Below are 16,210 nucleotides of genomic sequence, written 5' to 3'. Positions count from 1 at the left end.
ATCAAAATGAAGGAACTTGATTAGATCATTTGAAAGATTTACTCATGCAACAAGCATTTATAGAATACCCACTATGTAACTTGCACTGGGTTGGCATTGGGAACATAAGATAAGCAAATATTTTTCAGGCAAAAAAAAACAAAACACTCAAAAGCTTTTCAATGACACCTAGTAAAGTCAAGATAGTGCCAACATTAAATGCAAAATGTGTCAGTAACTTGGCAGAAAATCCTTCCTCCCTTATCAACCCTCTTGGTGGTACACAGGAAGTTACTGTGCAGAAAATCTTGGAAATTGACAAAAAGATTTGTGGTACTCAGCCTCCAAAATAGTCCCCAATGATGCCTACCTTCCAATCTTCCCACCTTTGTGTGGTCCCATCTCACACTGTAGCAGGGCTGGTCTCTGTGACCCACACAAACTGCAGAGGTGACAGGACAGCTTCCACCTCGGACCCTTGCTTTTCCTGCCTCTTGGTCACTAGATCGGGAGGCGAGCAGCCATGTCGGGAGCAGCCCTATGGTGAGGCTGAGTGGCCAGGCACTGAAGTGGGGTCTCCTTCTCCAGCCGCAGTGCTGCCTTCAGAGGTCCACAGCCTCAGCGGACAGACAGTCTGACTATAACTTCCCAGACACCCTGAGCCAGCACCCAGGTACCCTGCTGCTGGAAGCTGTGAGGTAATAGGTGTTTATGGTTTTAAGCTGCCATTTCTGGGTATAATGTGCTATTCTGTGTGGCAATACCTTCCTAGGCCCAAGATGGAGCTGCCCTGCCCAGAGTGCCAAGTCAGAACATTGAAAGTCAGATAATGTTCGTGTCCTCTGTCCCCGTAAAGGCCCTGCTTAACCAGAAACACAATATAGCCAGTCAGCCGACTTGGCAATGCTGGGCTCCTTGAATAGTGTCATTTTGTTATCAGGGAGACGATGAAACCTCGGTTCTTATCTTCTTGAAGGAAAGATTTCAATCAAGAGACAAAGTGTAGCAAAGTAAGTACGAATTTATTGGCCACAGCAAAAATGTACTTAGGGCAGTGAAACAAGGAAGGGCATAGAAGAAGCCACAGGAGAGCCCAGGCTGGGCTGCCCTAGCTCACTGGGAAGTCAGGGAACAGGGAGCCTTGGAGACAGGTCCAGGCCCCTGATGAGCTGCCCATTGCTTCCCTGGTTGTAAGTCTTGTGGGGTCTCTTAGAGGGAAGAAGGGGGAAGGGAATGGCCTGGTGTGCTCCCCTGACAGAGAGTCTGCACTGGGTCCTTCATCCTGTGAATATTTATCTCTCTCTTGCAGGTGGGAATCTTAGGGGAGGTCTCAGGGGAGGGTCTCCATAGGATACTCAGCAGCTTTCCAGGTGTGCTCTTTCAGGGTCTGGTCTCCACTGATTGGTTGGTATTGGGCAGGTCATTAGTCAATGCAGCTGGTCCTTGGAGGCGAGGTTCTTGTTTTCCCAGGTTGCCCCTTGCTAGGCATCCGGGATTTTCTGCCTTGGTGAGTTTCTGTACGTGGTATCGTCCTTGCTCTGCTCATGTCTGTCTGTCTGTAACAATTTTTCATAACATTGATGAGAAAAACAAATTGATTTCTGGCGGGTCATTATCTGTGGAGTTTGCACATTCCCCTCACGTCGGTGTTGGTTTTCTCCAGGGCCTTGGGATTCCTCCATGTCCCAAAGAAGTGCCTGTGAGGTGAATGACTGTCTACATTGTCCCTGCCTGAGAGAGACAGACAGAGAGAGGAGAAGTGTGTGTGTAGAGGACATCATGTGAGGGGGGTGGGGTGTCCCAAAAACTCTGAATTGAAATAAGTGTACTGGAAGAGATTTATCCGACTTGTTTTAATTAATCTTTCTTACATGTATGCATAACTCACGTTTACTTCAATGTTTAATATTAGAAGTGTTTAGGGTCTTTATTTAGAAGTTGGCTGATGTTTTTGTGACCAGGAATGTGTTGTGGGACCTTAACTCTTGTTTACATCAGTTGGAATAATTGGTTTCCTTACATTGCTGTTTTCAAGAATCTATGGACGGTGAGGACTTCTCATTCTTTTTCTGCCTCAAACAAGGTTGACTCTGAGGCCTCGGCCAATCCCTTAGAGCAGTGGTCAGCAAACTCAGTCAACAAAGCCAAATATCAATAGTACAATGATTGAAATTTCTTTTGAGAGTCGAAAACCGACTTTTGCACATGGGCCACGAAGTTTCTTTTCTTTTTTTTTTAAATTAAATTTAATTAATTTTTTTAATTGTTTGAAGTATTACAAATAGTAGTACATATGTCTCCTTTTTATTTTCCCCATTGACCTCCCCCTGGCCTCCTCTACCTCCCAGTACATGCCTTTACCTGCCCCCAGGACCCCCAGTGTCTTGTATCCATTGGTTATGCTTATATGCATGCTTACAAGTCCTTCGGTTGATCTCTTATGGTCCCCTCCCCCCGCAACATCCCCTGCCTTCCCGCTGTAGTTTGACAGTCTGTTCAATGCTTCTTTGCCTCTGTATCTATTTTTTCCCCATTTCTTTCCTTTAAAAAATCTTGCTTCTGCAGACTAGAAATAAACATATAATAACAAAAAATGTTTGAGTCTCAATTTCAATGTCCAGCAGTTCTGAGTCCCCGTTTCAATGTCAAACAGTTCCTTATGTGTACATGTCAGCAATGATATCTGGATGGTGGGCACATGGTGGCAATGCAGGTCCGACTCTCTCTGGTTTGGTCGTAGGCAACCTGCTGCATCACACAGCTGCTGACTGCTAGCGTGGCAGGGTGTCTTCAGCGTCTTCCATCTCTGGACTGTTTCTCCTCTTGTTTTCGTAGTTGGATCGGACCTGTGGATTCCTCTCTGTTGCAGGAATCCACATGGTCTTGGAGTTGTTTTCTGAAAATATACAAACATATTCTCGACCAAAAGTTAATAAAGGAATCTTTTCTATATAATTGATTTGGGATCCTTTTTATTTTTGCCCAAACGATTTTCCTTTGTCTTATTTAGACACCATGTGTGTTTTTCATGGGTGTCTTGCTGTTAGCATTACAAATGAAAATTAATTTTGTAAAGTAAAAATTTTCTAGATGTAATTTACTTATAGGATATTTTCCTTACATGATATTACCCTTCTATCCCCCCTTTTTTTGATTAATGGAGGCATTTGTAAATTTTATAATGCAGTCTTGATAACTTTAAATTTTAATTTTTTTGCACAAAAATATGACTGCTTTAGGTTCTTTGCATGTTCAGGAGTTTTACCATGAGATGAACTACCAATAGAAATTTTAGTTACCACTTTAGGAACAGCTTTTTGTCCAGTACAATTAAATTTTCTTGAATATTCACTTATTTCAAATAGCCTATTTAAATTAATCTGAAAACTTGATTATTATTTTACTGTCAAATTTAATACTCTACCAACAATCTTAGTTTATCCTGTAAATATTAGTGGAAAGGATTATTTGCATTCTTGAGTAGGCCCTGAGAATTCCTGGTGCTAGGCTGGATTAGATATAGGGCAGCTGCTGTCAGCCAAGTCTCTGTCTGTACCTGGGTCCCAATCTGAGCTGGGCCAAGTCACTGTCTGTCACCTGTGTCCCGATCTGAGCTGGGCGTGGGAAGCAAAGCAGCCATGGGGGCCGGAGACCTCCCTCAGACGGGGTGAGGGTTCAGGCCCCTGCAAGGTTGGGGGGGGTGAGGGTCTGTACCCCACCACTGTTGACCCCCCAAGTTCTCTCCTGATGGCCCCTCTGTGACTGTGCCTGTCTTAGGTTGTTCCTTCCCTGAGGAATCTTACCCGTCTCTGGCTAACCAGTTATCCTCTGGGGCCAAGCAGGGTGATGTGAGGTTCAGTCTGTCTCCTTGGTAGCCTATGCCCCCGATGGGCCACGAAGTTTCAATCGCACTGTACATGCGCGCCCGCACGTGGTATTTTGTGGAAGAGCCACACTCAAGGGGCCAAAGAGCCACATGTGGCTTGCGAGCCGCAGTTTGCCGACCACTGCAGAGCCTATTTGTCTTTTCCTTGTTCTTTATTCTCTAGCCTATAGAAGCTCCCTGCATCCTGCCCCCTGTGCAGTTCTCCAAAAGGAGACTGCCCGTTTCATGACGTGTTAAAGTTTGTATGTCACCTAAATTGCCTTTGAAAAATCATTTTTTTTTTAAACAGCTTTTGATGACAAGGAATGGGATTTGAAGCTGACTACTAATGGCTGAGTGGATAACTAGACCTACAGCTTCAGGCAAACCCTTGGCGTTCACTCTTCCTGTCACGGTTCCCAAGGGCTGTGGGTAAGTCACTCTCGGATTTGAGATCTGCTCCAATATATGCAGCTCTCCAAGACAAACAAACTTTACCTAAAAAAAATATATGTGTGTAACATATAATATGCATATATTATAATGTATATATATTGAACCCTTTTTTCAGAAAGGTTCTGGGGTAGTTATACTGAGAGTGTAGCTGTTAGGAGACTCACAAAGCCTCAAGGTAAGTCTGCAGCATAAACTGCTGGGAATTTGGGAAATAAATGAAGGTAAAAAATTTGAACTGTTTTGACCATCAAAATCATAGTGGGACTCAACATCCCCCATCATCCCCCCTCCCCCAAAGAATCTAACCACTTTTTATCTTTTTATGACCACCAATCTCGCCAAGTAATTGTCACCTGCCTCCTGGGTTATTACAACAGCCTTCTGACTTCTTCTTCTTCTTCTTTTTTTTTTTTTTCCATTTCTGCTCTTGTCCCTGCAGTCTATTCTCAACGGAGGGGCCAGACAGAAAAGTCCTTTTAAAACATATACAATCATGATTACAATCATGATTCAACTCCGCTCTAAAACTTCCAGTGGCATTTTCTCTTACTCTGAGTAAAAGTCGAAGTACTTGTAATGACCTACAGACCCTATGCCATCTGCCCCTTCTTCCCTGTCCTCTTCCACTGTTCCCCCTCTTGTTTGTTTCATTGCAACCCTGGTGGGCTCTTGGCTGCTTCTTCAACCTCCTGGGCATGCCTCCACCTGCAAGCCTTCCTCCCTTAACAACCTCATCTTTCCTCATTGTCAGCTTTTCATAGAGGCCATCCCTGACTCACTTTTCATTCACTCAGTATATGTTTACTGAGCAGTCACTGTGCCACACACTGCTCTAGAATCTTGGGGTGTAATAGTGGATTAACCAGGAAAAAAAATCCTGCCCTCATGAAGTAAGGGGAGGCAGGTAATAAGGGATACATTTAATAAAGACATAAATTTGACCCTAAATCTTATGAAGAAAGTAGAACACATGACAGAGGGTCAAAATGATGCATTTCAGTGATCGGGGCAGGCCTCACTGAGAGGAATATGTAAATACATACGTTTTTTAATCCTCACCTGAGGATATTTTTCCATTGATTTTTAGAGAGAGTGGAAGAAAGAGGGAAAGACAGACAGAAATACTGATGTGAGAGAAACACATTGATTGGTTGCCTCTTATATGAGCCCCAGCCAGGGCCCGGATCTGGGAGGAGCCTGCAACCAAGGTACATGGCCTTGACTGGAATAAAACCTGGGACCCTTTGGTCTGCAGGCCAGCGCTCTATCCACCGAGCCAAACCAGTTAGGGCTAAGAGGATGATATTTAAGGAAAGACTTGAGGGAGAAGAAGGAGTTAGTTACTCAGATGTTTACAAATCCCCTTCACATCCTCTCATACTTTCTGTCCCCTTTTTGCACAATTTCCTCTATATATAGCCTTTTTGCCATTTAATGTACTGTAAATTTTATTTATAACGAGATGATTTTATTAGCTTATTTTATCTCCCATAATGAAATAATGGAATAAGTAGCCGTAAAGCCTCTGAGAGAAGTCTTTCTCATTTGAATGCATGCAAAATGTTGCTTTAAAGAAAAAAATCTTTTTAAGAGAGAATAGATTTTGGCAAAAACTAAGTAACGAATAGACTCTAGAGGACCTGCTGCTTTTGATATGGAATCCTGTTGAATTTTATATAGGACATCAATCAATAACAATACTTGATAGGAGGTAAGGGGATAAGAATATTTGATGACATTAAACAAATAATTTCTCTCTCTTTCCTTTCTCTGCCTTTATCAGATAAAACACAAATTCTGACTTCTTAAGTACTGAGAGGGGATATGTTTTTTGTGTGTTTAAAATTTTTTTTCTATCACCACTTATTCCTCCTATGCCAGTGGTTCTCAACCTTTCTAATGCCGCGACCCTTTAATACAGTTCCTCATGTTGTGGTGACCCCCAACCATAAAATTATTTTCGTTGCTACTTCATAACTGTAATTTTGCTACTGTTAATGAATCGTAATGTAAATATCTGTGTTTTCCGATGGTCTTAGGCTCTACAGCAGGGGTTCTCAACCTGTGGGTCGCCTATGACCGTCGGAAAACACAGATATTTACATTACGATTCATAACAGTAGCAAAATTACAGTTATGAAGTAGCAACGAAAATAATTTTATGGTTGGGGGTCACCACAACATGAGGAACTGTATTAAAGGGTCGCGGCATTAGAAAGGTTGAGAACCACTGCCCTATGCCCTCTTCCACCTCCAACAACCCTTTCCCACATTCAGTCACCACACTGTTGTCCATGTCCATGAGTTCCCTCTCTTTTTTTCCTTTTCTGCTCAATCCCTTCATCCCACCCATCACATACCCCTTCCCCCACCAGAGCTGTCTGCCTGCTCTCTATTTTGCTTGGTAGTTCAGTTTGTTCATTAGATTCCACATATGGGTGAAATCATATGGTTCTTAACTTCCTCTGACTGGCTTATTTCACTTAGTGTAATGTTACGTGAACATTTCAGGTCCATCCCTGCTGTGGCAAAGGGTGAATTTTTCTTCCTTTTTATGGTACAGTAGTATTCCGTTGTGTAAATGTACTGCCGTTTTTTTTATCCACTCATTTTCTGATGGACACTTGGGCTGCTTCTAAATCTTGACTATTGTAAATAATGCTGCAATGAACATAAGGGTATATGTATATGTATTCTTTCTTTCTTTTTTTAAAAATTTATTTCAGAGAGGAAGGGAGAGGGAGAGAGAGATAGAAACATCAATGATGAGAGAGAGTCATTGATTGGCTACCTCCTGCATGCCCCACACTAGGGACTGAGCCCTCAATCTGGACATGTCCGCTGACCAGGAATCAAACAGACCTCCTGGTTCATGGGTCAAAACTCAGCCACTGAACCATGCTGGCCAGGCTACACTTTCAAATTAGTATTTTGGGTTTCTTGGGATAAATTCCAAGAAGTGGAAACACTAGATCTGGAAAGCAGTATGGAGTTACCTCAAAAAATTAAAAAAGAGACTATGATCTTTTAAAGACATTGAAAGCTTATGGCAAAGAAGAAGGGCTTTAACACTCTTAGAACTGTTTTAATGACAGGGAATTGACAGTCCCCGGATAAGCCAAATAAGTCAGAGTGAATTAAATATAAGCCAAGGGTTGCTCAGCATCAGCATCAGATAGCACTCCAATTTATAAGTATTGATAGAGCAAAAATAATTTTTCTGTATAAGAGAAGCCTAGTTGTTCACATTTTGGTGAATGGTTTATTAAAACTAAAGCATTCTGTGAAATTTATGATCAACCTTCTTTTTATCTTTCATTAGCTACAAAAAAAGTCATTGGCTATAGTTAGCTCTGGGTTTGACATGTTTCTATAGCCCCCAATGCATGATAAAGAATGCTATCAACCTATGAAATTTGGGGGGTATAACTGGAGTTATTTTGAAGCTGATGGATTTGTGCTGCTTCACCCAGCTTCTTACTAACCATTAGATTTCTCTTGTGATGAATGACACAGCATGAGTTTGTAAGACCAGCTTTATCATTTGGGGATCAGATCTGAGGCCTTGGCCTCGTTAGCACAGTAACTAACAGGCTGAGCTAATTGGTCACAAGTAACAGTAAACTTAAGAAATGATTATTTATGGTACAGCAAATATAAAACCTTAAACGACAAGCACAACATTTGGTTTATTTGTAAAATTTAAAAGTAAGAGAAATAATAAAAAGAATATTAACCTCATGGCATCATCCTTCTAGCCATGAGGCTTTTAATACTGAACAATTTCTTAAAGGAATATTTTATAATCCTTTTAAATCCATAACCCCCTTTTTAATGGACATAAAATTCTTTTACCAAGTGAACCAAATAGTCATCTTTCCATTTTTAACCCTTGGTCATCTTTCTATTATTCACCTGAGGAACATGCGAATAATTACAAGTGAAGGAGGCATTTTCGCTCTTGCAGCATTTAAATCCATTAACTTAACCACATTGTCTTACTAGGTTGTTTACAGTTATCTAACATGTTATGATAAAGTGCAGTCACTGTTCACTTATTTCTCTTGGTTGTATTCAAAACTGAAAAATACTCTTTAAAATATACTCATAGTCTATGCTTAGTGTACTTGGCATATGTCTAAATTAACTAAAACATGCTAGATCAAAGCTATATGACTTAAAATGTTCATCACAATCCTATGTAATAAAAGGCTAATATGCAAATAGACCAAACGGCGGAATGACCAGTCGCTATGACACACACTGACCACCAGAGGGAAGACGCTCAATGCAGGAGCTGCCCCTGGTGGTCAGTACACTCCCACAGGGGGAGCACCGCTCAGCCAGAAGCCAGGCTCACGGCTGATGAGTGCAACAGTGGTGGCAGGAGCCTCTCCTGCCTCCACGGCAGCGCTAAGGATGTCTGACTGATGCCTTAGGCCCGCTCCCTGTGGTGGGTGTAAGCCGTCAGTTGGACATTCCGCAAGGGCTCCCAGACTGCCAGAGGGCACAGGCCTGGCTGAGGGACCCCCAAGCGCATGAATTTCGTGCACTGGGCCTCCAGTATTAAAATAATTAACAATTCTTGAGGAAAGCCAGGCATTGTGGTTAGCTCTTTTATATGCATCATCTTGTTTACTATTGCAACCCTATAAAGTAGCTTGTATTATTGTCCTAATTTGTATAGATGAGAAAATTGCTGTTGAGAGAGATTAAGTAACTTGATTAAGGTCATGTAGCTAATAAGGGCAGAGCCAGCCAGGAATTGAAACAAATTTGAAACCATCTTCTAACCTCTGTAAAAAATTAAATGTTCAACAATAGAAGAATGCTCATATGCATTATAAATTCAATACAATATAATATTATGCAATCACTAGAAATTATGTACCCAAATAATTTGTATTGACTTTGGAAAATATTTATATTTTAATAGTACATGAAAGAATAAAATACACACTGATATGATATGATATACATATAATGATCTCAGCTATATAGGAAAAAAATGTATGAATATCCATAGGGAAAAAAAAGGAAAGAAATACAAATAAGTATTAATAACATTTATCTCTATATGTGGTAAGCCTATGGATGATTTTTGCTTTCTTATTACACATTCCTATAGTGAACATGTATTTCTTTTATAATCAGGAAAAGGGTATAATAAAATCTTTAATACTCTCAATATGGGAGAAGCAATATAAAACCTTGGTTTCTATGATTAAAGGAATAAGTCCATTAAAAGGTGCAAAGCCTTCAATTTGAGATCTGTTTCTGATGTGTAAGGCTATCAGATGTTCAGACACAATGTAATATTCTCCTGCTTGCTGTATTCTCATCTTCTTTCTGCCTTATGTTGGAGATAAAGCAGAAAATGTGTGCTTCTCATTGGGAAGTTGGCATTTGAATGAGATGGCTGCTTTTCTCAGCTTAAAAAAGATAAAAGGAGTTATCAAGTAATGTTTTCTTTCATCTAAGGATGTTGGTCCCACTCCAACAATTGGAATTGATTGAACTCTGGTGCTTGCAAATTTAAAAACCTACACAGGGGATCTGCTCCCTCTGAATTTTACAAATCAATGGATAAACTCAAAACAAAAGCCCATTACAGAGCACCTCAATGTTTATCTGTTTGGCAAGATAAACACTTGTAAACAAGCATTTTCAACTGTGAGCTTCAAATAATAGCACTCTGAGATCTGTATTAGATGTTAAAAACTTGCATAGAACCATAAAGATAGCACAAACCCAAAGGAAAAAAGCGCTTTTAAAAAAATTAAGTCTTCTGACCCATATTCTCAATTAAATTGTTTCATACACCTCGATGAGTCATTTCTCTTGATTTTTAATAGCATTTTTATTATTGCTTATGGAATGTAGCATCACATGAAACAGGTATGTTGTTGGTATTTAATTAAATAGTGTTGCTTCATGGAAGCCTAGAAACCATTGAGCCAGGCAGAAGAAATGATCCTATCTAATAAAAGAGTAGTATGCAAATTGACCGTCACTTCAAGACACAAGATGGCCGCCCCCATGTGGTCAAAGATGACTGCCCCCATGTGGACACAAGATGGCTGCCACAAGATGGCCAGCAGGGGAGGGCAGTTGTGGACAGTTAGGGGTGACCAGGCCAGCAGAGGAGGGCAGTAGGGGGTGACCAGGCTGGCAGAGGAGGGCAGATGGGGGAGACAAGGCCTGCAAGAGAGGGCAGTTGTGGATGATCAGGCCAGCAAGGGAGGGCAGTTAAGGGCGACCAGACTGGCTGGGGAGGGAAGTTAAGAGTGACCAGGCTGGCAGGGGAGGGCAGTTAGGGGCAATCAAGCCAGCTGAGGAGCAGTTAGGCGCCGATCAGGCTGGCAGGAGAGTGGTTAGGGGGTGATCAGGCTGGCAGGCAGAAGCGGTTAAGGGCATTCAGGCAGAGGCAGGTGAGCGGTTGGGAGCCAGCAGTCCTAGATTGTGAGAGGGATGTCTGACCGCCCGTTTAGGCCCTATCCCGAGAGATGTCCGACCACCCATTTAGGCCCGATCCCACCGGGCAGTCGGACATCCCTCAAGGGGTCCCAGATTGGAGAGGGTGCAGGATGGGCTGAGGGACAAGCTCCCCCCCCCATGCATGAATTTCGTGCACTGGGCCTCTAGTATTAAATAGATGTATCCAATGAGCACTATGACTTCTAATTAGTTTAATATATAGCCCTGAAGTTGTCAAATCTAAATCATGACATTAAGTTTGAACTTAAGTGCTTTACTGAGATTAATCAAATTGGAGAAAAAATTTAAAATGATCATATCTATATGGAGTCAATACTTTTGCATAAAAGATTACTTATTATATTTCAATCAACAGATCTTAACTTCTAGATCAACATTTTACAAATTGTCTTTGATGATAGACCAGACTTCTATCCCATTCTACCACTGATTTATTGCAGACTAATACCTTTATAAAATTCAATAAAATTGAAGTACTAGAATCATGGAAAAGTGAAAATAAAGGCACAAAATAAAACCACCGATTTTTAATAGTTTTAACCAACAGACAATTGTCTAATTTTCTAAAAGTTTTAAATCCTTACTCTCAATTTCTGTACTTATCTTGCCATGAACCAATAATGAACAATTCCCAGGACTGCAGGGTGTGCAGACCATACTTTATCGCTGCTGTGGGTTCCTCTGCTCATCTTCAAGCCCCACACTGGTGCTTGGCTTGGGCTAGGAATCTGATTAGGGAGAGGAAAAAGGCTTACTTCTTTACCTCACCTCCAGCTCCCCTTGAGAAGGGCTGCAGGCCATAATTATATCAGTGTGGCACCGAGATCTATCCCACATAGTGTCCTGATGTTATTCCTATATTTATAAACTCTGAGGCATGTGTCCCCAAGGTTCAGCTGGCTGTGATTTCATGTGATCACTTCAACCAATGTCAGGGGCTCTACCAGGGGAAAATATTTCTGAGTGTTTTATACCTATATGGATGAAACAGTTAATAGTTCTTGCATTGCCTATGACTATCATGGTCACAACAACGAAGTTTAAAAAACTTGTTAGAACCCAGTGTAATTGCTGAGACCCAGTACTTTGCTATGGCTTGTGCAGCCAACTAAATAGAATTCATTTTCTCCCAGGTCAACACAGTGATACTTAAGGTCACCTCATGATTTAAAATTTATTCAACATTTCAAAGCTTCTTCTTGCTTCCCCACTGGTTGATTCTGACACTCCAGGGAATGGATGCAGCCCACAGCCTGCAGGAGATGGGGGGAGAGGGAGGGGCACTTGTTTGGTCTTTTCAACCAGAAGAAGGCAACATTAGCTGCCATGCTATTCTTGGCATAGTAAGCATGGCAATTGCTTCAAAAGGTGGGGAACCGGCATTTCTGCAGCTGTTGCTGCTTCTCTCCCATCATTCACTGGCCTGAAGATGCCCCAGATGACAGAAAGCTATGATTATGTAAAAGTTGTATTCATTTTTAAAAAATATATTTTTATTGATTTCAGAGAGGAAGGGAGAGGGAGAGAGAGATAGAAACATCAATGATGAGAGAGAATTTGTATTCATTTTTTGAGTATTTGTTTGCTTTAGTGTTATTGAACTCAATCTGGAAATGTCTATAGTTAGCTATTTTGGTTCACTGTTTTTTAATATAATATGCTGCACTTCTTCATCTGTGACAGGGAAAAACTTTTGACTATATCTGCTTATGCCTCCTGAAATCTTTATTTTGCTCTGTCAGAACTTGGATATTGGCATATATCAAGGGATATCTTCTAGAACAGCAGGGAGCCCCTAAGACTCCTTTGGGGGTTGCAAGGGCAAAATTCTTTTCATAATAATACTAAGCTATTATTTTCTTCTTTAACCAACTTTTTAATTAATTAATTAATTAATTACTTAGAGAGAAACATTGATTTGTTGTTCCACTTAGTTGTGCATTTACTGGTTGATTCTTGTGGGTGCCCTGACTGGGGGTCAAACCCAAAACCTTGGCATATTGGGATGACGCTCTCACTAACTGAGCTACCCAGCCAGGGCTTATTTTCTTTTATGAATCTCATTCTTTCAAGAGCAAAGTTTCCAGTGCCTCCATGGAGTGTGATGATATCATTGTTCTGACAGCTAATGGAGCATGTGCTTATACTATATTCCCATGTATTTTTTGTAATCCCAGTCTTAATTTTGAATGTGACAAATACCAATAGGTATCTCCTCCTTAAACTACCGTTGTTCCTGGTCTTCAATATTTATTAAGAGTATAAAAAGGTTCTGAGACCGAAAACTTTGAAAATAGACACAATAGAAGAATAATGTGGTTATTTGTGTTTACAATAAAATGCCGAGACAGCTTGGCCAGGAGAACCTTAGGAGATTTTTCTTTTTATTACTTAGTGTCTAATATGCAGTAGTAGTCGGGTTATGAGCTGGCAAGGAAACAGATTTACCTCTAGAGACTCAGGAGAAAAACAAGCTTGCTAACACTAACACCTTGATTTCAGAACTTCTGACCTCCAGAATGATAACACATTTTTGTAGTTTTAAGCCCCCAAGCTTGTGGTAATTTGTTACAACCACAGTAGGAAACCAATACAGACTTGTTTCAGAGGAAACAAAAAACGTCTGCTATGTGCCAGGCCTGGAGCAAGATTACATAATCAGGGATTAGGAAAACTAGGATTCAAATTCAGGTTTGCCTGTATTCAGAGACCAAACTCTTCTCACTAACCATCTTTATCCACCCCAAATAAAATGTTACACCCTGAAAACTTACAAATTTATCAAAGGGCAACTCTAGAAGTCCAGGGCTAATGCGCTACACCTATCAAGTAGATCTTTAGTAGCCACGTAAGGGTACAGGATCAATGAGGCATCAGGACCTTGACCACATTAATGATCTTCTATGGCAACATGGATCATGCCCTCCAATTTAACTGCAACATGTTCATTTACCTCTGAAATTTATGAATTGTTGAATGTCGAGCTTTGCCTCATGAGAAGGAAATTCTACAATGAATCTCATTCAACATGACTGAGAAAAGATTATTTGCTTTTTTTCTCTTAATTTGATGGGGAAATATGCTGCTTCTTCTGGTCTAAAGCTGAATATTTACCTATTATATTGATATTCACCACCCCGTTGTCTGTAGAAATATTTTAAAGACAAGACTGATTTAAAAACAAATCATTTAGGATGGATGGCATTTGCTTTGGGGGGTAGCTTAAACGTAAACAAGGTAAAAAATAGCTCAAAATATCCAAATATTCAGGGTAATGTAAATGCTTCAGAAATATCATTGATTTGGGGAAAGCCACATTGCTGGGTCCATGCCTTAAGGTGGTGGTAGCATACAGGATATCTCCATCTTCTTTTTGCCTTAATTCTACTTTCCCCTCACTCCATTCCAAACTGTTCCAAGAGTGTATGTCAGCCATTTCTGAGTTGATATTAGGCCATACTCAAGATCACCAAATCTCTAAATAGCCACCTATTGTGGTCACCACCACCTCTATTGTATTCTCCACAGGGGATACATGCACGGAGGAGGAGGCCAAGCCCATGAATACTGGCGATTAGTATTTGGGGTTGGTTCCATTGTGCTGCACTACACAGGGCTGAAAACATTCCTATGTGTCTTTTGTCAAAGGCCTAACTGCCAATAGTTCCCCCAGATCTTCTTACTCCAGTGGCAAAAAATAGGTAAACAAGCAAATAAATAAATAAATAAATAAATAAATAAAATAAACCCAAAGAAAAAAGAGGGACAAGTGGGATAATTTTTCTCCCTAAGACCTAAACTGAAGTGGTCTAATGCTTTATCCTAAATCAGGTCTTCTTTTCCCAAGACAGGAAGTGGAGTTTGGGTGGGAGGTGAGAAGAGGTTGAAGGAGTTAATTAGAAGGTGGGAAGCAGGGCCTACCTCTCTTTCTAGAGCAGCAGCTGGTGGGGAGGTCATTTGAATGAGATAAGTCAGAAAGGACAGGACCTCTAAGAAAACAAATCTAGCTGGAGAACATTGCCAAAGAAGCATAAGGTCTTGTGTCCATTGCTTACCTTGCCACTGGAGATTCTCCCCCACCCCCTCAGCACCATGGCCCCACAAAGATCCTCTTAAATTAACATTGCTTTTCCTTAAGAATGCAGGGCAGGGAGCCTAGATCTGACCCCAGAGGCCAATGGTGTATATTGTCCAACAGGTGGTTCATGCCAAGGCCATGGTTGACCTCCCCAAGCATGTCTAGGGCCTTTCAGCTCTATCCATTGAGAGGTGCACCAGCGCTGATGCTCTTCTCTACCAGCCTTCCATGTCGCCTGTGCCGCCTCATTCCTCCAGCGTTCCATTTAAATCAAGGGAGGCATAAGGCTCGCATTGTGATGAGATGCATCTGAGAGCGCTGGGATGCTATGCAGCAGTGCAGCTGCAGACATGAATCAATTAATCGGCTATTAGGTTCAGACTCTCAGGCGATGACAAAGTCGGCTTCATGCTGACTTTGTTATATATGAAATCCCCAAAGAGAATCATACCTTATCTAAACTCTCATTATATTTTATAGTAGAATGAATATGGATCGATAATAAGTTTTGTTCCAATATAACATTAGTTTCAGAAGAATTTCCCCTTTTCTCTCGTTCTCTATCAAGAAATAAAATTATAACCATAAAAATAAAGGCTTTCTACTTAAGGGCTCTGTGAAAAGAATAATGGTTTCCTTTATAATATTAATATTTAGCTTATATTTTAAAATATACTCAGGTCGATTTTATACAATGTAGAATTAAATGTTTCTCAGAATTTGAACTTACATTGGCATGTTTGTTTGTTTTTTAAATATATTTTTCTTGGTTTCAGAGAGAAAGGGAGAGGGAGAGAGAGGCAGAAACATCAATGATGAGAGAGAATCATTGATCGGCTGCCTCCTGCACGTCTCCTAATGGGGATCGAGCCCGAAACCTGGGCATGTACCCTTGACCAAAATTGAACCTGAGACCCTTCAGTCTGCAGGCCGATGCTCTATTCACTGAGCCAAATCAGCTAGGGCCATTGGCATGTTTTTTTTTTTTTTTTTAAATCAACCTTTTTTACATGACAGTGAAATTAGATAATTTATTACTAAGATATAATAGTTTTAATTTTTAAACTTAACTTTTTAAAATTGAGAAGTATATCAAATATATAGAAAAGAATAGGAAAACAAAATTATGGAAATCCATTATCTAAATATATACTAACCTAGCTTTATTAAAATAATATTATGCCATTTATATGCTTGAATAATTTCTGAAGAAATGTTATCCTACAGATATAACTATAACCATCTTTATTTTCTCCTCATCCAATTATCTCCCTTGCTCTGAGAAGTAACCACTACCATGAAATCAATGTTCATCATTCCCATAGTTTGTATAT

The 16,210-nt window shown here is 40.6% G+C and overlaps 1 pseudogene across 1 annotated transcript in view; it reads left to right on the top strand.

The window, feature by feature from the left end:
* Positions 1–4,193: 4,193 nt before the first annotated feature.
* The window catches only part of LOC308249596 (large ribosomal subunit protein uL16-like), a 36,222-nt pseudogene continuing 24,205 nt past the window's right edge, over positions 4,194–16,210 (top strand). Inside the window, exon 1 of the transcript in view lies at positions 4,194–4,276. The product of the transcript in view is annotated as a large ribosomal subunit protein uL16-like (transcript). The remainder of the gene's footprint in view (positions 4,277–16,210) is intronic.

Source organism: Plecotus auritus (assembly GCF_963455305.1).
Source record: "Plecotus auritus genome assembly, chromosome: 5".
NCBI classification, from domain to species: Eukaryota; Metazoa; Chordata; class Mammalia; order Chiroptera; family Vespertilionidae; genus Plecotus; species Plecotus auritus.
The sequence above is the reverse complement of the archived record's forward strand: the minus strand, read 5'-3'. Positions and strand labels throughout refer to the sequence as shown.